The sequence below is a fragment of the Patagioenas fasciata genome, chromosome 36, assembly GCF_037038585.1.
Source record: "Patagioenas fasciata isolate bPatFas1 chromosome 36, bPatFas1.hap1, whole genome shotgun sequence".
Classification (NCBI taxonomy): domain Eukaryota; kingdom Metazoa; phylum Chordata; class Aves; order Columbiformes; family Columbidae; genus Patagioenas; species Patagioenas fasciata.
Window position 1 is genome coordinate 2,240,925 of NC_092555.1, and position 23,678 is coordinate 2,264,602.

Genomic DNA, 23,678 nt, shown 5'->3' on the forward strand with positions numbered 1-23,678 from the left:
GTCACAATATGTCCTGGAGACAAAGAGGGGTCCCCAGGATGTCACAATGGGCCCTTGGGACAATGGGGTTCCTGGGATGTCACAATGGGTCCCCAGTGACAAAGGGGGTCCCCAGGATGTCTCAATGGGCCCTGAGGACAATGGGAGGTCCCCATGGTGTCACAATGGGTCCCCAGTGACAAGGGAGGTCTCCACAGTGCCAGCATGGGTCCTGGGGACAAGGAGGTCCCCAGGATGTCACAATGGGCCGTGGGGACAAAGAGGCTCCCCAGGATGTCACAATGGGACCTGGGGACAAGGGGGTCTCCAGGAACTCACAATGGGCTCTGGGGACAATGGAGGTTCCCCAGGATGTTCACAATAGGCCCTGAGGACAAGGGGTGGTCCCCATGCTGTCACAATGGGTCTCCAGTGACAAGGGGGTCCCCAAGGTGTCACAATGGGCCCTGGGGACAATGGGGGGTCCTGGGACGTAACAATAGGCCCTGGGGACAAGGGGGTTCCCCACAGTGTCACAATGGGCCCTGGGGACAAAGGGGGTCCGCACGGTGTTACAATGGTCCCGGGGGACAAAGGGGGATGCCCAGGATGTCACAATGGGCCCTGAGGACAAGGGGGGGTCCCCATGGTGTCATGATGGGTCCCAGTGACAAGGGGGTCCCCAGGATGTAACAATGGACCCTGGGGACAATGGGGGGTCCTGGGACGTCACAATGGGCCCTGGAGACAAAGGGAGTCTCCAGGATGTCACAATGGGCTCTGGGGACAATGCGGGGTCCTGGGACGTCACAATGGGCCCCAGTGACATGGGGATCCCCAGGATGTCAGAATGGGCCCTGGGGACAAAGGGGGGTCCTGGGATGTCACAATGGGCCCCAGTGACAAAGGGGGTCCCCTGAATGTCACAATGGGCCCTGGGGACAATGGGGGGTCCTGGGACGTCACAATGGGCCCTGGGGACAAGGGGGGGTACCCATAGTGTCACAATGGGTCCTGGGGAAAATGGGGTCCCCAGGATGTCACAATGGGCCCTGGGGACAATGTGGGGTCCTGGGATGTCACAATGGGCCCCAGTGACAAAGGGGGTCCGCTGAATGTTACAATAGGTCCTGAGGACAGTGGGGGGTCCTGGGACGTCACAATGGGCCCTGGGGACAAGGAGGGATCCCCAGGATGTCACAATGGGCCCTGGGGACAATGGGGGGTCCTGGGACGTCACAATGGGCCCCGTTGCAAGGGGGCATCCCCAGGATGTCAAAATGCGCCCTGGGGCCCAGGGGGGTCTTGCGATGTCACAATGGGCCCTGGGGACAAAGGGAGTCCCCTGGATGTCACAATGGGCCCTGGGGACAAAGGGGGGTCCTGGGATGTCACAATGAGCCCTGCGGACAAGGGTGGTACCCACGGTGTCACAATGGGCCCTGGGCACAAGGGGGGGTCCCCATAGTGTCACAATGGGTGCTGGGGACAAGTGGGGTCCCCAGGATGTGACAATGTGTCCTGGGGACAATGTGGGGTCCTGGGATGTCACAATGGGCCCCAGTGACAAAGGGGCCCCCTGAATGTCACAATGGGTCCTAGGGACAATGGGGGGTCCTGGGACGTCACAACGGGCCCTGGGGACAAGGAGGGATCCCCAGGATGTCACAATGGGCCCTGGGGACAATGGGGGGTCCTGGGACGTCACAATGGGCCCCAGTGACAAGGGGGGGTCCCCTGAATGTCACAATGGGCCCTGGGGACAAAGAGGGGTCCCCTGAATGTCACAATGGGCCCTGGGGACAAGGGGGTGCAGTGGATGTCACAATGGGCCCTGGGGACAATGGGGGGTCCTGGAATGTCACAATGGGCCCTGGGGAGAATGGGGGTCCCCAGGATGTCACAATGGGCTCTGGGGACAATGGGGTTGCCCAGGATGTCACAATGGGCCCTGGGGACAATGGGAGTCCCCAAGGTGTCAGAACGAGCCCTGGGGACAAAGTGGAATCCTGGGATGTCACAATGGCCCCCAGTGACAAAGGGGTTCCCCATGGTGTCACAATGGGCCCTGGGGACAAAAGGGGTCCCCAGGATTTCACAATAGCACTGGGGACAAAGGGGGGTCATGGGATGTCACAATGGGCCCTGGGGACAAGGGAGATCCCCATGGTGTCACAATAAGCCCTGGGGACAAAGTGTGGTCCTGGGATGTCAAAATGGGCTCTGGGGACAAGGAGGATCCCCAGGATGTCACAATGGCCCCCAGTGACAAAGAGTGTCCTCATGGTGCCACAATGGGCCCTGGGGACAAAGGGGGTCCCCAAGATGTCACAATGGGCTCTGGGGACAAGGAGGGTCCCCAGGATGTCACAATGGGCCCTGGGGACAGTGGGGGGTCCTGGGACGTCACAATGGGCCCTGGGGACAAGGGGGGGTCCCCAGGATGTCACAATGGGCCCTGGGGACAAAGAGGGGTCCCCTGAATGTCACAATGGGCCCTGGGGACAAGGGGGTGCAGTGGATGTCACAATGGGCCCTGGGGACAATGGGGGGTGTCCAGGATGTGAGAATGAGTCCTGAGGACAAGGGGGGGTCCCCATGGTGTCACAATGGGTCCCCAGTGACAAGGAGGGGTCCCCATGGTGTCACAATAGGCCCTGGGGACAAAGTGGGGTCCAAGAATGTCACAATGGGCCCTGGGGACAAAAGGGGTTGCCATGGTGCCACAATGGGCCCTGGGGTCAAAGGGGACCCCATGGTGCTACAATGGCCCTGGGTACAAAGGGGGGTCCTGGGATGTCACAATGGGCCCTGGGGACAAACGGGGTGTCCCCACGGTGCCACAACGGGCCCTGGGAGCAAGGGGGTGGCCCCAGGATGTCACAATGGGTCCTGGGGAAAATGTAAGGCCCTGGGCTGTCACAATGGACCCTGAGGACAAGGGGGGTCCACAGGATGTCACAATGAAGTCTTGGGACAAAGGGGTCCCCAGGATGTCACAATGAGGCCTGGGGACCAGGGGGGGTCCTGGGATGTCACAATGGGCCCCAGTGACAAAGAGGGTCCTCATGGTGCCACAATGGGCCCTGGGGACAAGGGGGTGCAGAGGATGTCACAATGGGCGGTGGGGACAATGGGGGGTCCCCTGAATGTCAAAATGGGCCCCAGTGACAAGGAGGGATTCCCAGGATGTCACAATGGGCCCTGGAGATAAGGGGGTGTCCCCAGAATGTCACAAGGGCCCTGGGGACAATGTGGGGTCCTGGGATGTCACAATGGGCCCCCGTGACAAACGGGGGCCCCTGAATGTCACAATGGGCGCTGGGGACAATGGGGGTCCTGGGACGTCCCAATTGGCCCTGGGGACAAGGAGGGATCCCCAGAATGTCACAATGGGCCCTGGGGACAATGGCGGGTCCTGGGACGTCCCAATAAGCCCTGGGGACAAGCAGGGATCCCCAGGATGTCACAATGGGCCCTGGGGACAATGGCGGGTCCTGGGACGTCACAATGGGCCCTGGGGACCAGGGGGGGTCCCCAGGATATCACAATGGGCCCTGGGGAAAAAGACGGGTCCCCTGAATGTCACAATGGGCCCTGGGGACAAGGGGGTGCTGAGGATGTCACAATGGGCCCTGGGGACAATGGGGGGTCCTGGGACGTCACAATGGGCCCTGGGGACAATGGGGGGTCCTGGGATGTCACAATGGGCCCTGGGGACAAAGGGGCCCCCTGAATGTCACAATGGGTCCTGGGGACAATGGTGGGTCCTGGGACGTCACAATGGGCCCTGGGGACATGGAGGGATCCCCAGGATGTCACAATGGGCCCTGGGGACAATGGGGGGTCCTGGGACGTCACAATGGGCCCCAGTGACAAGGGGGGGTCCCCAGGATGTCACAGTGTGCCCTCGGTACAAAGAGGCGTCCCCGGAATGTCACAATGGGCCCTGGGGACAAGGGGGTGCCCTGAATGTCACAATGGGGCCTGGGGAAAATGGGGGGTCCTAAGACGTCACAATGGGCCCTGGGGACAATGGGAGTCCCCAAGGTGTCAGAACGAGCCCTGGGGACAAAGTGGAATCCTGGAATGTCACAATGGCCCCCAGTGACAAAGGGGTTCCCCATGGTGTCACAATGGGCCCTGGGGACAAAAGGGGTCCCCAGGATTTCGCAATAGCACTGGGGACAAAGGGGGGTCATGGGATGTCACAATGGGCCTTGGGGACACAGAGGGGCCCTAGGACGTCACAATCAGCCCTGGGGACAAGGGGGGGTCCCCTGAAAGTCACAATGAGCCCTGGGAACAGAGGGGGCTCCCCAGGACATCACAATGGGCCCTGGGAACAATGGGGGGTCCTGGGACGTCACAATGGGCCCTGGGGACAAGGGGGGGTCCCTTGGATGTTACAATGGGCCCCAGTGACAACGGGGGTCCCCAGGATGTGACAATGGGCCCTGGGGACAAAGAGGGGTCCACTGAATGTCACAGTGGGCCCTGGGGACAAGGGGGTGCAGTGGATGTCACAATGGGCCCTGGGGACAATGGTGGGTCCTGGAATGTTCACAATGGGCCTTGGGGACAATGGGGGTCCCCAGGATGTCACAATGGGCCCTGGGGACAATGGGGTTGCCCAGGATGTCACAATGGGCCCTGGGGACAATGGGAGTCCCCAAGGTGTCAGAACGAGCCCTGGGGACAAAGTGGAATCCTGGGATGTCACAATGGCCCCCAGTGACAAAGGGGTTCCCCATGGTGCCACAATGGGCCCTGGGGACAAAAGGCGTCCCCAGGATTTCACAATAGCACTGGGGACAAAGGGGGGTCATGGGATGTCACAATGGGCCCTGGGGACAAGGGAGATTCCCATGGTGTCACAATAAGCCCTGGGGACAAAGTGGGGTCCTGGGATGTCACAATGGGCTCTGGGGACAAGGAGGGTCCCCCAGGATGTCACAATGGGCCCTGGGGACAAAGGGGGTCCCGGGATGTCACAATGGGCCCCAGTGATAAAGAGGGTCCTCACGGTGCCACAATGGGCCCTGGGGACAAAGGGGGTCCCCTGGATGTCACAATGGGCCCTGGGGAGAGTGGGGGGTCCTGGGACGTCACAATGGGCCCTGGGGACAAAGGGGGGTCCCTTGGATGTCACAATGGGCCCTGGGGACAAAGGGGGGTCCCCAGGATGTCACAATGGGCCCTGGGGACAATGTGGGGTCCCCTGAATGTCACAATGGGCCCTGGGGACAAGGGGGTGCCGAGGATGTCACAATGGGCCCTGGGGACAATGTGGGGTCCTGGGATGTCACAATGGGCCCCAGTGACAAAGGGGGTCCCCATGGTGCCACAATGGGCTGTGGGGACAAAAGGGGTGCCCAGGATGTCACAATGGGCCCAAGTGACAAGGAGGGTCCCCACGGTGCCACGATGGGTCCTGGGGACAAGGGCGTCCCCCAGATGTCACAATGGGCCCTGGGGACAATGGGGTTGCCCAGGATGTCACAATGGGCCCTGGGGACAATGGGAGTCCCCAAGGTGTCAGAACGAGCCCTGGGGACAAAGTGGAATCCTGGGATGTCACAATGGCCCCCAGTGACAAAGGGGTTCCCCATGGTGCCACAATGGGCCCTGGGGACAAAAGGGGTCCCCAGGATTTCACAATAGCACTGGGGATAAAGGGGGGTCATGGGATGTCACAATGGGCCCTGGGGACAAGGGAGATCCCCATGGTGTCACAATAAGCCCTGGGGACAAAGTGGGGTCCTGGGATGTCACAATGGGCCCCAGTGACAAAGGGGGTCCCCATGGTGCCACAATGGGCCGTGGGGACAAATGGGGTCCCCAGGATGTCATAATGAACCCTGGGGACAAACGGTGGTCCTGGGACATTTCAATGGGCCCTGGGGACAAAGGGGGGACCCCAGGATGTCACAATGGGCCCTGGGGACAAAGGGGGTCCCCTGGATGTCACAATGGGCTCTGGGGACAAGGAGGGTCCCCAGGATGTCACAATGGGTCCTGGGGACAAAGGGGGGTCCCGTGAATGTCACAATGGGCCCTAGGGACAAGGGGGTGCCGAGGAGGTCACAATGGGCCCTGGGGACAATGGGGGGTCCTGGGACGTCACAATGGGCCCTGGGGACAAGAGGGGATCCCTAGGATGTTACAATGGGCCCTGGGGACTAATGTGGTGCCCACGGTGTCACAATATGTCCTGGAGACAAAGGGGGGTCCCCAGGATGTCACAATGGGCCCTTGGGACAATGGGGTTCCTGGGATGTCACATTGGGTCCCCAGTGACAAAGGGGGTCCCCAGGATGTCTCAATGGGCCCTGAGGACAATGGGAGGTCCCCATGGTGTCACAATGGGTCCCCAGTAACAAGGGAGGTCTCCACGGTGCCAGGATGGGTCCTGGGGACAAGGAGGTCCCCAGGATGTCACAAGGGGCCCTGGGGACAAAGAGGCTGCCCAGGATGTCACAATGGGACCTGGGGACAAGGGGGTCTCCAGGAACTCACAATGGGCTCTGGGGACAATGGAGGTTCCCCAGGATGTTCACAATAGGCCCTGAGGACAAGGGGTGGTCCCCATGCTGTCACAACGGGTCTCCAGTGACAAGGGGGTCCCCAAGGTGTCACAATGGGCCCTGGGGACAATGGGGGGTCCTGGGACGTAACAATAGGCCCTGAGGACAAGGGGTGGTCCCCATGATGTCACAACGGGTCTCCAGTGACAAGGGGGTCCCCAAGGTGTCACAATGGGCTCTGGGGACAATGCGGGGTCCAAGAATGTCACAATGGGCCCCAGTGACATGGGGGTCCCCAGGATGTCACAATGGGCCCTGGGGACAATGTGGGGTCCTGGGATGTCACAATGGGCCCCAGTGACAAATGGGGTCCCCTGAATGTCACAATGGGTCCTGGGGACAATGGGGGTTCCTGGGACGTCACAATGGGCCCTGGGGACAAGGAGGGATCCCCAGGATGTCACAATGGGCCCTGGGGACAATGGGGGGTCCTGGGATGTCACAATGGGCCCTGGGGACAAGAGGGGGTCCCCAGGATGTCACAATGGGCCCTGGGGACAAAGAGGGGTCCCCTGAATGTCACAATGGGCCCTGGGGACAAGGGGGTGCCGAGGATGTCACAATGGGCCCTGGGGACAATGGGGGTCCTGGGACGTCACAATGGGCCCTGGGGACACAGAGGTGCCCTAGGACGTCACAAGCAGTCCTGGGGACAAGGTGGGGTCCCCTGAGAGTCACAATGAGCCCTGGGAAGAGAGGGGGCTCCCAAGGACATCACAATGGGCCCTGGGAACAATGGGGGGTCCTGGGACGTCACAATTGGCCCTGGGGACAAGGGGGGGTACCCATAGTGTCACAATGGGTCCTGGGGAAAATGGGGTCCCCAGGATGTCACAATAGGCCCTGGGGACAATGTGGGGTCCTGGGATGTCACAATGGGCCCCAGTGACAAAGGGGGTCCCCTGAATGTTACAATAGGTCCTGAGGACAGTGGGGAGTCCTGGGACGTCACAATGGGCCCTGGGGACAAGGAGGGATCCCCAGGATGTCACAATGGGCCCTGGGGACAACGGGGGGTCCTAAGACGTCACAATGGGCCCTGGGGACAAGCAGGGATCCCCAGGATGTCACAATGGGCCCTGGACACAATGGGGGGTCCTGGGACGTCACAATGGGCCCCGTTGACAAGGGGGCATCCCCAGGATGTCAAAATGCGCCCTGGGGCCCAGGGGGGTCCTGCGATGTCACAATGGGCCCTGGGGACAAAGGGGGTCCCCTGGATGTCACAATGGACTCTGGGGACAAAGGGGATCCCCACGGTATCAGAATGGGCCCTGGGGACAAAGGGGGGTCCTGCGATGTCACAATGAGCCCTGCGGACAAGGGTGGTACCCACGGTGTCACAATGGGCCGTGGGAACAAGGGGGGGTCCCCATAGTGTCACAATGGGTCCTGGGGACAAGTGGGGTCCCCAGGATGTGACAATGTGTCCTGGGGACAATGTGGGGTCCTGGGATGTCACAATGGGCCCTGGGGACAAGGGGGGGTCCTAAGACGTCACAATGGGCCCTGGGGACAAGAAGGGATCCCCAGGATGTCACAATGGGCCCTGGCGACAATGGGGGGTCCTGGGACGTCACAATGGGCCCCAGTGACAAGGGGGGGTCCCCAGGATGTCACAGTGTGCCCTGGGTACAAAGAGGCGTCCCCGGAATGTCACAATGGGCCCTGGGGACAAGGGGGTGCCCTGAATGTCACAATGGGCCCCAGTGACAAGTGGGGGTCCCCAGGATGTCACAATGGGCCCTGGGGACAAAGAGGGGTGCCCTGAATGTCACAATGGGCCCTGGGGACAAGGGGGTGCAGTGGATGTCACAATGGGCCTTGGGGACAATGGGGGGTCCTGGAATGTCACAATGGGCCCTGGGGACAATGGGGGTCCCCAGGATGTCACAATGGGCCCTGGGGACAATGGGAGTCCCCAAGGTGTCAGAACGAGCCCTGGGGACAAAGTGGAATCCTGGGATGTCACAATGGCCCCCAGTGACAAAGGGGTTCCCCATGGTGTCATAATGGGCCCTGGGGACATAAGGGGTCCCCAGGATTTCACAATAGCACTGGGGATAAAGGGGGGTCATGGGATGTCACAATGGGCCCTGGGGACAAGGGAGATCCCCATGGTGTCACAATAAGCCCTGGGGACAAAGTGGGGTCCTGGGATGTCACAATGGGCCCTGGGGACAAAGGGGGGTCCTGGGATGTCACAATGGGGCCCAGTGACAAAGAGGGTCCTCATGGTGCCACAATGGGCCCTGGGGACAAAGAGGGGTCCCCTGAATGTCACAATGGGCCCTGGGGACAATGGGGTGCAGTGGATGTCACAATGGGCCCTGGGGACAATGGGGGGTGTCCAGGATGTGAGAATGAGTCCTGAGGACAAGGGGGGGTCCCCATGGTGTCACAATAGGTCCTGGGGACAAAGTGGGGTCCAAGAATGTCACAATGGGCCCTGGGGACAAAAGGGGTTGCCATGGTGCCACAATGGGCCCTGGGGTCAAAGGGGGTCCCCATGGTGCTACAATGGGCCCTGGAGACAAAGGGGGGTCCTGGGATGTCACAATGGGCCCTGGGGACAAGCGGGGGTCTCCATGGTGTCACAATGGGCCCCAGTGACAAAGGGGGTCCCCTGAATGTCACAATAGGTCCTGGGGACAATGGGGATCCTGGGACGTCACAATGGGTCCTGGGGACAAGGAGGGATCCCCAGGATGTCACAATGGGCCCTAGGGACAAAGAGGGGTCCCCTGAATGTCACAATGGGCCCTGGGGACAAGGAGGGATCCCTAGGATGTCACAATGGCCCCTGGGGACAATGGGGGGTCCTGGGACGTCACAATGGGCCCTGGGGACAAGGGGGGGGCCCCAGGATGTCACAATGGGCCCGGGGGACAAAGGGGTGCCGAGGATGTCACAATGGGCCCTGGGGACAATGGGGGGTCCTGGGATGTCACAATGGGCCCCAGTGACAAAGGGGGTCCCCATGGTGCCACAATGGGCCGTGGGGACAAATGGGGTCCCCAGGATGTCATAATGAACCCTGGGGACAAACGGTGGTCCTGGGACATTTCAATGGGCCCTGGGGACAAAGGGGGGACCCCAGGATGTCACAATGGGCCCTGGGGACAAAGGGGGTCCCCTGGATGTCACAATGGGCTCTGGGGACAAGGAGGGTCCCCAGGATGTCACAATGGGTCCTGGGGACAAAGGGGGGTCCCGTGAATGTCACAATGGGCCCTAGGGACAAGGGGGTGCCGAGGAGGTCACAATGGGCCCTGGGGACAATGGGGGGTCCTGGGACGTCACAATGGGCCCTGGGGACAAGAGGGGATCCCTAGGATGTTACAATGGGCCCTGGGGACTAATGTGGTGCCCACGGTGTCACAATATGTCCTGGAGACAAAGGGGGGTCCCCAGGATGTCACAATGGGCCCTTGGGACAATGGGGTTCCTGGGATGTCACATTGGGTCCCCAGTGACAAAGGGGGTCCCCAGGATGTCTCAATGGGCCCTGAGGACAATGGGAGGTCCCCATGGTGTCACAATGGGTCCCCAGTAACAAGGGAGGTCTCCACGGTGCCAGGATGGGTCCTGGGGACAAGGAGGTCCCCAGGATGTCACAAGGGGCCCTGGGGACAAAGAGGCTGCCCAGGATGTCACAATGGGACCTGGGGACAAGGGGGTCTCCAGGAACTCACAATGGGCTCTGGGGACAATGGAGGTTCCCCAGGATGTTCACAATAGGCCCTGAGGACAAGGGGTGGTCCCCATGCTGTCACAACGGGTCTCCAGTGACAAGGGGGTCCCCAAGGTGTCACAATGGGCCCTGGGGACAATGGGGGGTCCTGGGACGTAACAATAGGCCCTGAGGACAAGGGGTGGTCCCCATGATGTCACAACGGGTCTCCAGTGACAAGGGGGTCCCCAAGGTGTCACAATGGGCTCTGGGGACAATGCGGGGTCCAAGAATGTCACAATGGGCCCCAGTGACATGGGGGTCCCCAGGATGTCACAATGGGCCCTGGGGACAATGTGGGGTCCTGGGATGTCACAATGGGCCCCAGTGACAAATGGGGTCCCCTGAATGTCACAATGGGTCCTGGGGACAATGGGGGTTCCTGGGACGTCACAATGGGCCCTGGGGACAAGGAGGGATCCCCAGGATGTCACAATGGGCCCTGGGGACAATGGGGGGTCCTGGGATGTCACAATGGGCCCTGGGGACAAGAGGGGGTCCCCAGGATGTCACAATGGGCCCTGGGGACAAAGAGGGGTCCCCTGAATGTCACAATGGGCCCTGGGGACAAGGGGGTGCCGAGGATGTCACAATGGGCCCTGGGGACAATGGGGGTCCTGGGACGTCACAATGGGCCCTGGGGACACAGAGGGGCCCTAGGACGTCACAAGCAGTCCTGGGGACAAGGTGGGGTCCCCTGAGAGTCACAATGAGCCCTGGGAAGAGAGGGGGCTCCCAAGGACATCACAATGGGCCCTGGGAACAATGGGGGGTCCTGGGACGTCACAATTGGCCCTGGGGACAAGGGGGGGTACCCATAGTGTCACAATGGGTCCTGGGGAAAATGGGGTCCCCAGGATGTCACAATAGGCCCTGGGGACAATGTGGGGTCCTGGGATGTCACAATGGGCCCCAGTGACAAAGGGGGTCCCCTGAATGTTACAATAGGTCCTGAGGACAGTGGGGAGTCCTGGGACGTCACAATGGGCCCTGGGGACAAGGAGGGATCCCCAGGATGTCACAATGGGCCCTGGGGACAACGGGGGGTCCTAAGACGTCACAATGGGCCCTGGGGACAAGCAGGGATCCCCAGGATGTCACAATGGGCCCTGGACACAATGGGGGGTCCTGGGACGTCACAATGGGCCCCGTTGACAAGGGGGCATCCCCAGGATGTCAAAATGCGCCCTGGGGCCCAGGGGGGTCCTGCGATGTCACAATGGGCCCTGGGGACAAAGGGGGTCCCCTGGATGTCACAATGGACTCTGGGGACAAAGGGGATCCCCACGGTATCAGAATGGGCCCTGGGGACAAAGGGGGGTCCTGCGATGTCACAATGAGCCCTGCGGACAAGGGTGGTACCCACGGTGTCACAATGGGCCGTGGGAACAAGGGGGGGTCCCCATAGTGTCACAATGGGTCCTGGGGACAAGTGGGGTCCCCAGGATGTGACAATGTGTCCTGGGGACAATGTGGGGTCCTGGGATGTCACAATGGGCCCTGGGGACAAGGGGGGGTCCTAAGACATCACAATGGGCCCTGGGGACAAGAAGGGATCCCCAGGATGTCACAATGGGCCCTGGCGACAATGGGGGGTCCTGGGACGTCACAATGGGCCCCAGTGACAAGGGGGGGTCCCCAGGATGTCACAGTGTGCCCTGGGTACAAAGAGGCGTCCCCGGAATGTCACAATGGGCCCTGGGGACAAGGGGGTGCCCTGAATGTCACAATGGGCCCCAGTGACAAGTGGGGGTCCCCAGGATGTCACAATGGGCCCTGGGGACAAAGAGGGGTGCCCTGAATGTCACAATGGGCCCTGGGGACAAGGGGGTGCAGTGGATGTCACAATGGGCCTTGGGGACAATGGGGGGTCCTGGAATGTCACAATGGGCCCTGGGGACAATGGGGGTCCCCAGGATGTCACAATGGGCCCTGGGGACAATGGGAGTCCCCAAGGTGTCAGAACGAGCCCTGGGGACAAAGTGGAATCCTGGGATGTCACAATGGCCCCCAGTGACAAAGGGGTTCCCCATGGTGTCATAATGGGCCCTGGGGACATAAGGGGTCCCCAGGATTTCACAATAGCACTGGGGATAAAGGGGGGTCATGGGATGTCACAATGGGCCCTGGGGACAAGGGAGATCCCCATGGTGTCACAATAAGCCCTGGGGACAAAGTGGGGTCCTGGGATGTCACAATGGGCCCTGGGGACAAAGGGGGGTCCTGGGATGTCACAATGGGGCCCAGTGACAAAGAGGGTCCTCATGGTGCCACAATGGGCCCTGGGGACAAAGGGGGTCCCCTGGATGTCACAATGGGCTCTGGGGACAAGGAGGGTCCCCAGCATGTCACAATGGGCCCTGGGGACAAAGAGGGGTCCCCTGAATGTCACAATGGGCCCTGGGGACAATGGGGTGCAGTGGATGTCACAATGGGCCCTGGGGACAATGGGGGGTGTCCAGGATGTGAGAATGAGTCCTGAGGACAAGGGGGGGTCCCCATGGTGTCACAATAGGTCCTGGGGACAAAGTGGGGTCCAAGAATGTCACAATGGGCCCTGGGGACAAAAGGGGTTGCCATGGTGCCACAATGGGCCCTGGGGTCAAAGGGGGTCCCCATGGTGCTACAATGGGCCCTGGGGACAAAGCGGGGTCCTGGGATGTCACAATGGGCCCTGGGGACAAGCGGGGGTCTCCATGGTGTCACAATGGGCCCCAGTGACAAAGGGGGTCCCCTGAATGTCACAATAGGTCCTGGGGACAATGGGGATCCTGGGACGTCACAATGGGTCCTGGGGACAAGGAGGGATCCCCAGGATGTCACAATGGGCCCTAGGGACAAAGAGGGGTCCCCTGAATGTCACAATGGGCCCTGGGGACAAGGAGGGATCCCTAGGATGTCACAATGGCCCCTGGGGACAATGGGGGGTCCTGGGACGTCACAATGGGCCCTGGGGACAAGGGGGGGGCCCCAGGATGTCACAATGGGCCCGGGGGACAAAGGGGTGCCGAGGATGTCACAATGGGCCCTGGGGACAATGGGGGGTCCTGGGATGTCACAATGGGCCCTGGGGACAATGGGGGGTCCTGGGATGTCACAATGGGCCCTGGGGACAAGGGGGTCCCCCAGATATCACAATGGGCCCTGGGGACAATGTAAGGTCCTGGGCTGTCACAATGGACCCTGAGGACAAAGGGGGTCCCCAGGATGTCACAATGGGGCCTGGGGACCAGGGGGTGTCCTGGGATGTCACAATGGGCCCCAGTGACGAAGGGGGTCCCTATGGTGCCACAATGGGCCATGGGGACAAAGGGGGTCCCCTGGATGTCAGAGTGGGCTCTGGGGACAAGGAGGGTCCCCAGCATGTCACAATGTGTCCTGGGGACAATGTGGGGTCCTGGGATGTCACAATGGGCCCCAGTGACAAAGGGGCCCCCTGAATGTCACAATGGGTCCTGGGGACAATGGGGGGTCCTGGGATGTCACAATGGGCCCTGGGGAGTAGGAGGGATCGCCAGGATGTCACAATGGGCCCTGGGGACAATGGGGGGTCCTGGGACGTCACAATGGGCCCCAGTGAGAAGGGGGGTCCCCAGGATGTCACAATGGGCTCTGGGGACAAAGAGGGGTCCCCTGAATGTCACAATGGGCCCTGGGGACAAGGGGGTGCAGTGGATGTCACAATGGGCCCTGGGGACAATGGGGGGTCCTGGAATGTCACAATGGGCCTTGGGGACAATGGGGGTCCCCAGGATGTCAAAATGGGCCCTGGGGACAATGGGGTTGCCCAGGATGTCACAATGGGCCCTGGGGACAATGGGAGTCCCCAAGGTGTCAGAACGAGCCCTGGGGACAAAGTGAAATCCTGGAATGTCACAATGGCCCCAGTGACAAAGGGGTTCCCCACGGTGTCACAATGGGCCCTGGGGACAAAAGGGGTCCCCAGGATTTCACAATAGCACTGGGGACAAAGGGGGGTCATGGGATGTCACAATGGGCCCTGGGGACAAGGGAGATCCCCATGGCGTCACAATAAGCCCTGGGGACAAAGTGGGGTCCAAGAATGTCACAATGGGCTCTGGGGACAAGGAGGGTCCCCAGGATGTCACAATGGGCCCTGGGGACAAAGGGGGGTCCTGGGATGTCACAATGGGCCCCAGTGACAAAGAGGGTCCTCATGGTGCCACAATGGGCCCTGGGGACAAAGGGGGTCCCCTGAATGTCACAATGGGCCCTGGGGACAGTGGGGGGTCCTGGGACGTCTCAATGAGCCCTGGGGACAAGGGGGGGTCCCCAGGATGTCACAATGGGCCCTGGGGTTAAAGAGGGGTCCCCTGAATGTCACAATGGGCCCTGGGGACAAGGGGGTGCAGTGGATGTCACAATGGGCCCTGGGGACAATGGGGGGTGTCCAGGATGTGAGAATGAGTCCTGAGGACAAGGGGGGGTCCCCATGGTGTCACAATGGGTCCCCAGTGACAAGGAGGGGTCCCCATGGTGTCACAATAGGCCCTTCGGACAAAGTGGGGTCCAAGAATGTCACAATGGGCCCTGGGGACAAAAGGGGTTGCCATGGTGCCACAATGGGCCCTGGGGTCAAAGGGGGTCCCCATGGTGCTACAATGGCCCTGGGGACAAAGGGGGGTCCTGGGATGTCACAATGGGTCCTGGGGACAAAGGGGGTGTCCCCATGGTGCCACAACGGGCCCTGGGAGCAAGGGGGTGGACAGGATGTCACAATGGGTCCTGGGGAAAATGGGGGGTGCCCAGGATGTCACAATGGACCCTGAGGACAAGCGGGGGTCTCCATGGTGTCACAATGGGCCGCAGTGACAAAGGGGCACCCCTGAATGTCACAATAGGTCCTGGGGACAATGGGAGGTCCTGGGACGTCACAATGGGCCCTGGGGACAACGAGGGATCCCCAGGATGTCACAATGGGCCCTGGGGACAAAGAGGGGTCCCCTGAATGTCACAATGGGCCCTGGGGACAAGGGGGTGCAGAGGATGTCACAATGGGCCCTGGGGACAATGGGGGGTCCCCTGAATGTCAAAATGGGCCCTGGGGACAAGGAGGGATTCCCAGGATGTCACAATGGGCCCTGGAGACAAGGGGGTGTCCCTAGGATGTCACAATGGTCCGTGCGGACAAGGGTGGTACCCACGGTGTCACAATGGTCACTGGGCACAAGGGGGGGTCCCTATAGTGTCACAATGGGTCCTGGGGACAAGTGGGCTCCCCAGGATGTCACAAGGGCCCTGGGGACAATGTGGGGTCCTGGGATGTCACAATGGGCCCCCGTGACAAACGGGGGCCCCTGAATGTCACAATGGGCCCTGGGGACAATGGGCGTCCTGGGACGTCCCAATGGGCCCTGGGGACAAGGAGGGATCCCCAGGATGTCAAAATGGGCCCTGGGGACTAATGTGGTCCCCACGGTGTCACAATATGTCCTGGAGACAAAGAGGGGTCCCCAGGATGTCACAATGGGCCCTTGGGACAATGGGGTTCCTGGGATGTCACAATGGGCCCTGGGGACAATGGGGGTCCCCACGGTGCCACGATGGGTCCTGGGGACAAGGGCGTCCCCCTAGATGTCACAATGGGCCCTGGGGACAATGGGGTTGCCCAGGATGGCACAATGGACCCTGGGGACAAAGTGGGGTCCTAGAATGTCACAATGAGCCCTGGGGACAAAGGGGGGTCCTGGGATGTCACAATGGGCCCTGGGGACAAGAGGGGATTCCTAGGATGTCACAATGGGCCCTGGGGACTAATGTGGTCCCCACGGTGTCACAATATGTCCTGGAGACAAAGAGGGGTCCCCAGGATGTCACAATGGGCCCTTGGGACAATGGGGTTCCTGGGATGTCACAATGGGTCCCCAGTGACAAAGGGGGTCCCCAGGATGTCTCAATGGGCCCTGAGAACAATGGGAGGTCCCCATGGTGTCACAAAGGGTCCCCAGTGACAAGGGAGGTCCCCACGGTGCCAGGATGGGTCCTGGGGACAAGGAGGTCCCCAGGATGCCACAATGGGCCCTGGGGACAATGGGGGGTCCTGGGACGTCACAATGGGCCCTGGGGACAAAGAGGCTCCCCAGGATGTCAAAATGGGACCTGGGGACAAGGGGTGGTCCCCATGGTGTCACAATGGGTCCCCAGTGAAAAGGGGGGTCCCCAAGTGTCACAATGGGCCCTGGGGACAATGGGGGTCCCGGGACGGAATAATAGGCCCTGGGGACAAAGGGGGGGTCCCACAGTGTCACAATGGGCCCTGGGGACAAAGAGGGGTCCCCTGAATGTCACAATGGGCCCTGGGGACAAAGAGGGGTCCCCTGAATGTCACAATGGGCCCTGGGGACAAGGGGGTGCCGAGGATGTCACAATGGGCCCTGGGGACAAGGGGGGGTCCCCAGGATGTCACAATGGGCCCTGGGTACAAAGAGGGGTCTCTAAAGTGTCACAATGGGCCCTGGGGACACAGAGGGGCCCTAGGACGTCACAATCAGCCCTGGGGACAAGGAGGGGGTCCCCTGAAAGTCACAATGAGCCCTGGGAACAGAGGGGGTCCCCAGGACGTCACAATGGGCCCTAGGAACAATGGGGGTCCCTTGAAGGTCACAATGGGCCCTGGGGACAATGGTGGGTGTCCTGAATGTCAAAATGGGCCCTGGGGACAAAGGGGGGGTCCGCAGGATGTCACAATGGGCACTGGGGACAAAGGGGGAGTCCCCATGGTGTCACAATGGGCCCTGGGGACAAAGGGGGATCCCCAGGATGTCACAATGGGCCCTGGGGACAATGGGAGTACCCAAGGTGTCAGAACGAGCCCTGGGGACAAAGTGGAATCCTGGGATGTCACAATGGCCCCCAGTGACAAAGGGGTTCCCCATGGTGCCACAATGGGCCCTGGGCACAAAGGGGGTCCCCAGGATTTCACAATAGCACTGGGGACAAAGGGGGGTCACGGGATGTCACAATGGGCCCTGGGGACAAGGGAGGTCCTCATGGTGTCACAATAAGCCCTGGGGACAAAGTGGGGTCCTGGGATGTCACAATGGGCCCCAGTGACAAAGGGGGTCCCCATGGTGCCACAATGGGCCGTGGGGACAAAAGGGGTCCGCAGGATGTCACAATGGGCCCTGGGGACCAGGGGGGGTCCTGCGATGTCACAATGGGCCCTGGGGACAAAGGGGGTCCCCTGGATGTCACAATGGGCTCTGGGGACAAGGGTGGTACCCACGGTGTCACAATGGGCCCTGGGAACAAGGCGGGGTGCCCATAGTGTCACAATGGGTCCTGGGGACAAGTGGGGTCCCCAGGATGTCACAATGGGCCCTGAGGACAATGTGGGGTCCTGGGATGTCACAATGGGCCCCAGTGACAAAGGGGGTGCCCTGAATGTCACAATGGGTCCTGAAGACAATGGGGGGTCCTGGGACGTCACAATGGGCCCTGGGGACAAGGAGGGATCCCCAGGATGTCACAATGGGCCCTGGGGACAAGGGGGGGTCCCCAGGATGTCACAATGTGCCCTGGGTACAAAGAGGCGTCCCCTGAATGTCGCAATGGGCCCTGGGGACAAGGGGGGGTCCTGGGATGTCACAATGGGCCCTGGGGCCAAACAGGGATCCCCAGGATGTCACAATGGGCCCTGGGGACCAGGGGGGTCCTTCGATGTCACAATGGGCCCTGGGGACAAAGGGGGTCCCCTGGATGTCACAATGGGCCCTGGGGACAAAGGGGGGTCCTGGGATGTCTCAATGAGCCCTGCGGACAAGGGTGGTACCCACGGTGTCACAATGGGCCCTGGGAACAAGGCGGGGACCCCATAGTGTCACAATGGGTCCTGGGGAAAATGGGGGGTCCTGGGACGTCACAATGGGCCCTGGGGACAAGGAGGGATCCCCAGGATGTCACAATGGGCCCTGGAAACAAAGAGGCGTCCCCGGAATGTCACAATGTGCCCTGGGAACAAAGAGGAGTCCCCTGAATGTCACAATGGACCCTGGGGACAATGGGGGATCCTGGGACGTCACAATGGGCCCCAGTGACAAGGGGAAGTCCCCAGGATGTCACAATGTGCCCTGGGGACAAAGAGGCGTCCCCGGAATGTCACAATGGGCCCTGGGGACAAGGGGGTGCCCTGAATGTCGCAATGGGCCCTGGGGACAATGGGGGGTCCTAAGACGTCACAATGGGCCCTGGGGACAAGGAGGGATCCTGGGACGTCACAATGGGCCCCAGTGACAAGGGGGGGTCCCCAGGATGTCACAATGGGCCCTGGGGACAAAGAGGGGTCCCCTGAATGTCACAATGGGCCCTGGGGACAATGGGGTGCAGTGGATGTTACAATGGGCCCTGGGGACAATGGGGGGTGTCCAGGATGTGAGAATGAGTCCTGAGGACAAGGGGGGTCCCCATGGTGTCACAATAGGCCCTGGGGACAAAGTGGGGTCCAAGAATGTCACAATGGGCCCTGGGGACAAAAGGGGTTGCCATGGTGCCACAATGGGCCCTGGGGTCAAATGGGGGTCCTGGTATGTCACAATGGGCCCTGGGGACAAAGGGGGTGTCCCCATGGTGCCACAACGGGCCCTGGGAGCAAGGGGGTGGCCAGGATGTCACAATGGGTCCTGGGGAAAATGGGGGGTGCCCAGGATGTCACAATGGACCCTGAGGACAAGCGGGGGTCTCCATGGTGTCACAATGGGCCCCAGTGACAAAGGGGGTGCCCTGAATGTCACAATAGGTCCTGGGGACAATGGGGGGTCCTGGGACGTCACAATGGGCCCTGAGGACAATGGTGGGTCCCCTGAATGTCAAAATGGGCCCTGGGGACAAAGGGGGGTCCGCAGGATGTCACAATGGTCACTGGGGACAAAGGGGGGGTCCCCAGGATGTCACAATGAGCCCTGGGGACAATGTGGGGTTCTGGGATTTCACAATGGGCCCCAGTGACAAAGGGGGTCCCCTGAATGTCACAATGGGTCCTGGGGACAATGGGGGGTCCTGGGACGTCACAATGGGCCCTGGGGACAAGGGGGGGTCCCCAGGATGTCACAATGGGCCCTGGGGACAAAGAGGGGTCCCCTGAATGTCACAATGGGCCCTGGGGACAGGGGGGTGCAGTGGATGTCACAATGGGCCCTGGGGACAATGGGGGGTCCTAAGACGTCACAATGAACCCTGGGGACAACGGGGGGTCCTGGGACGTCACAATGGGCCCCAGTGACAAGGGGCGGTCCCCAGGATGTCACAATGGGCCCTGGGGACAAAGAGGAGTCCCCTGAATGTCACAATGGGCCCTGGGGACAATGGGGGTCCCCAGGATGTCACAATGGGCCCTGGGGACAATAGGAGGTTCTGGGATGTCACAATGGGCCCTTGGGGTTTAGAAGTCAGGTCTAAGAGTGCAGCGTTTGGGGTGCAGGGGCTTGGGGGGAAATTTAAGGTTGCAGAGTGTGGGGTGCACAGGACTGGGGCACAGGATTTGGGGGTGCGGGGTTTCAGGGTTCAGGATTTGGAGGTGTGGAGTTTTGGGGTGCAGGGGTTGGGAGTGCAGGGTGGTGGGGGTGAGAGATTTGGGTGCAGGATTTGGGGGTGCAGAGTCTTGGGAGGCAAGGATCCGGGTCTTCAGGATTTGGGGGTTCAGTGTTTAGGGCAGCACAATCTTGGGGTGCAGGGGTTTGCAGTGAAAGGTTTGGTAGGCAGGATTTGGGGTGCAGGATTCTGGGGTGCTGGGTTTGGGGTACAGGATTTGGTGTTGCAGGGATGGGGTTGAAGGGCTTGGGTTGCCAGGCCTTTGAGGTGCAGGATTTGGAGGTGCAAGGTTTGGGAGGGAATTCTTTGGGGTACAGGGTTTGGGGGCAGGTTTAGGGGTGGAGGGTATAGGACGGAAAGATTTGGGAATGCAGGGTTTGGGGTGCAGGTTTCGGGGTTCAGGAAGGTAGGGAGGGCAGGATTAGGGGGTGCAAGGTTTCAGTTGTAGGGTTTAGGGGTGCAGAGTTTGGTAGGGCCGAATTTGGGGGTGCAGGATCTGGGGTGCAGGGTTTGGGAAGACAGGATCGGGGGTGGAAGATTTGTGGATGCAGGATTGAGGGGCAGGGTTTTGGTGCAGGGCTTGGGGTCAGGATCTGGGGTGCAGGTTTGGGAAGAGTATTTTGGGGTGCAGGATTTTGGGTGCCGTGTCTGCGGGGCAGGTTTGGGGTGATCACTGCTGATCCGCACACACTCGCTCTCTCTGTCCCCATTGTCCCCAATGCCCTCTTACCTGTCTCACCTCCCTCTCCAGCTCCGCTCCCACCCCCCCAATCCCCCTCAGCGGGGCCAGCCCGGGGTGCAGCTCCTGCAACGGCTCCTCCTCTGCATTCATTAACAATTAACACCCTCAGCAGCGCTAATTAACACCTCCCCCACCCCCCCGTATCCCCGCTGCCCCCTAATTACCCCCTAATTCGCGCTAATCACCCCTAATTCCCCCTCATTACTCACCCAGCAGCCCCTCGATGTCCGGAGCCGCCATCTTGCCCCGCCGGGAGGGCCACAAACCACCTCAAAATTGACCCAAAATAGCGCTTTTTCAACCCAAAACCCTCCCGCTGAGGCTCCCCGAGCTGTGTCCCCAAAGCCCCCGCTGTTGTCACCTCGGGAAAAGCGCGAAAAAAGCGGCCCCGGGGGTCCCCGCGCTTCGCTTCGCGCTCTGAGGGAAAGCGCGGGAAAACGAGCGGAGACGAAAAGAGCCGAGCGCAGCCGAATGGGCCCGAGCGGAGCCGAACGGCGCCCGAGCGGAGCCGAACGGCGCCCGAGCGGAGCCGAGCGGCGCCCGAGCGGAGCCGAACGGCGCCCGAGTCCCGGCCGGGGCCGAACGCACCCGAAGGGACCCGAAGTCTTCCCGAAGGGGTCCGAGTGGAGCCGAACGCACCCGAACGCACCCGAAGGGGCCGAACGCACCCGAAGGGACCCGAAGTCTTCCCGAAGGGGTCCGAGTGGAGCCGAACGCACCCGAAGGGACCCGAACCCACCCGCAGGGGCCCGAGTGGAGCCGAACAAACCCGAAGGGACCCGAACCCACCCGAAGGGACCCGAACCCACCCGAAGGGACCCGAACGCACCCGAAGGGACCCGAACGCACCCGAAGGGACCCGAACGCACCCGAAGGGGTCCGAGTGGAGCCGAACGCACCCGAAGGGACCCGAACGCACCCGAAGGGACCCGAAGTCTCCCCGAAGGGGCCCGAACCCACCCGAAGGGGCCCGAAGTCTCCCCGAAGGGACCCGAAGTCTCCCCGAAGGGACCCGAAGTCTCCCCGAAGGGACCCGAACCCACCCGAAAGTGCCCCAAAAGGCGCCAAACTCCCAAATCCCCCCCTTTTTACCCCAAAACCCGTGTTCCGCTCCCCCCCCGGCCCCTCCTCTTCCTCCCCCCGCCCCCTTTCTTCCCCTTTTCCCGCCTCACGATCGTTTCCCGCCGCGGCGGTGGCTGCGAGCGAGGCCACGCCCCCTTCCTCAGGCGGCGGCCAATGGGAAGCGGGGGGGGGTGCGTGGCCACGCCCACTGTGCGTGGCGTGCGCGGAGGCGGCTCCGAGAGGAGCCGAAGATACACGAAGGGAGCCGAAGGGACCCGAGGGGACCCGAAGGGACCCGAACGCACCCGAAGGGACCCGAACGCACCCGAAGGGACCCGAGTGGGGCCCGAACGCACCCGAGGGGACCCGAAGGCACCCGAAGGCACCCGAAGGGACCCGAACGCACCCGAAGGGACCCGAGTGGGACCCGAACACACCCGAAGGGACCCGAAGGGACCCGAGTGGGGCCCGCACTCACCCGAAGGGACCCGAAGGGACCCGAACACACTTAGGGGGCTCCATGAGTCACTTATGGGTCACTATGGGGCACTCCTGGGTCCCTAAGGGGGAAATTATGGGGGTCTATGGGGAGTTCAGGAGGGACCCAGGAGTACCCCAAGGGACCCAGGAGTGCCCCAAAGGACCCAGGAGTTCAGGAGGGACCCAGGAGTTCCCCAAAGGACCCAGGAGTTCAGGAGGGACCCAGGAGTGCCCCAAAGGACCCAGGAGTACCCAAATGTGTTGTGTTTTGTTTTTTCTCTCTTGTTTATGTCCTCTTTTACCTGAAATGGGACAATGGGGGCAATGGGGGGCAATGGGGTCAATGGGGGGCAATGGGGTCAGTGGGGGGCAATGGGGTCAGTGGGGGGCAATGGGGGACAATGGGGGACAATGGGGGCAGTGGGTACAATGGGGGCAATGGGGGGCAATGGGGGCAATGGGGGGCAATGGGGGGCAATGGGGGCAGTGGGGGGCAATGGGGGGCAATGGGACAATGGGGGGCAATGGGATCAATGGGGGCAATGGGAGTCAATGCAGTCAATGGGTCAATGGGTCAATGGGGTCAATGGGGTCAATGGGAGTCAATGGGGGGCAATGGGGATCAATGGGTCAACGGGGTCAATGGGGGTCAATGGGGGTCAATGGGTCAATGGGGGCAATGGGGGCAATGGGGATCAATGGGGGGCAATGGGGGGCAATGGGGATCAATGGTGATCAATGGGGGGCAATGGGGGGCAATGGGGGGTCAATGAAGTCAATGACTCAATGACTCAATGGGGGTCAATGGGGATCAATGGGTCAATGGGGTCAGTGGGGTCAATGGGTCAATGGGAGTCAATGGGGTCAATGGGGATCAATGGGTCAATGGGAGTCAATGGGGTCAATGGGTCAATGGGGTCAATGGGGATCAATGGGTCAATGGGGTCAATGGGTCAATGGGGATCAATGGGGGGCAATGGGGATCAATGGGTCAATGGGGTCAATGGGGGTCAATCGGTCAATGGGGATCAATGGGGGTCAATGGGGTCAGTCAATGGGGTCAATGGGGTCAATGGGAGTCAATGGGGTCAATGGGTCCCAGGGTCGCATTCCCGCTGTCCCTGTCCCCGCTGTCCCAGGGCTCAGTGCTCACTCCTCATTGGTTCCTGGCCTTTTGCATTCATTAATATTCGGTTAATTATTCGTTAAGGTTTTCTTGCCATAGTTGAGCCCAGCAGGAACCCCCGGGGTCCTAAAACCCTCCCTCTCTATGGGTCCCTATGGGGCTCTATGGGTCCCTATGGAGCTCTATGGGTCCCTATGGGTCCCTATGGAGCTCTCTAGGTCCCTATGGGGTTCCATGGGGCTCTGTGGTTTCCTATGGGCCTCTATGGGGCTCTATGGGTCCCTATGGGTCCCTATGGGTCCTTATGGGTCTTAATGGGTCTCTATGGGGCTCCTTGGGTCTCTATGGGTCCCTATGGGTCTCTATGGGTCTCTACGGGTCCCTATGGGTCTCTATAGGCTCTATGGGTCCCTATGGGGCTCC

At 61.3% G+C, this 23,678-nt stretch overlaps 1 long non-coding RNA gene across 1 annotated transcript in view; it reads right to left on the reverse strand.

Moving 5' to 3' along the window:
• The window catches only part of LOC139826218 (uncharacterized), a 37,768-nt gene extending 15,839 nt beyond the window's left edge, over positions 1-21,929 (reverse strand). The window contains exons 1-2 of the long non-coding RNA XR_011736199.1: positions 21,760-21,929; positions 20,797-20,856 (exon numbers count right to left, since the gene is read on the reverse strand). This is a non-coding gene — a long non-coding RNA (uncharacterized lncRNA). The remainder of the gene's footprint in view (positions 1-20,796; positions 20,857-21,759) is intronic.
• Between the last annotated feature and the right edge of the window lie 1,749 nt (positions 21,930-23,678).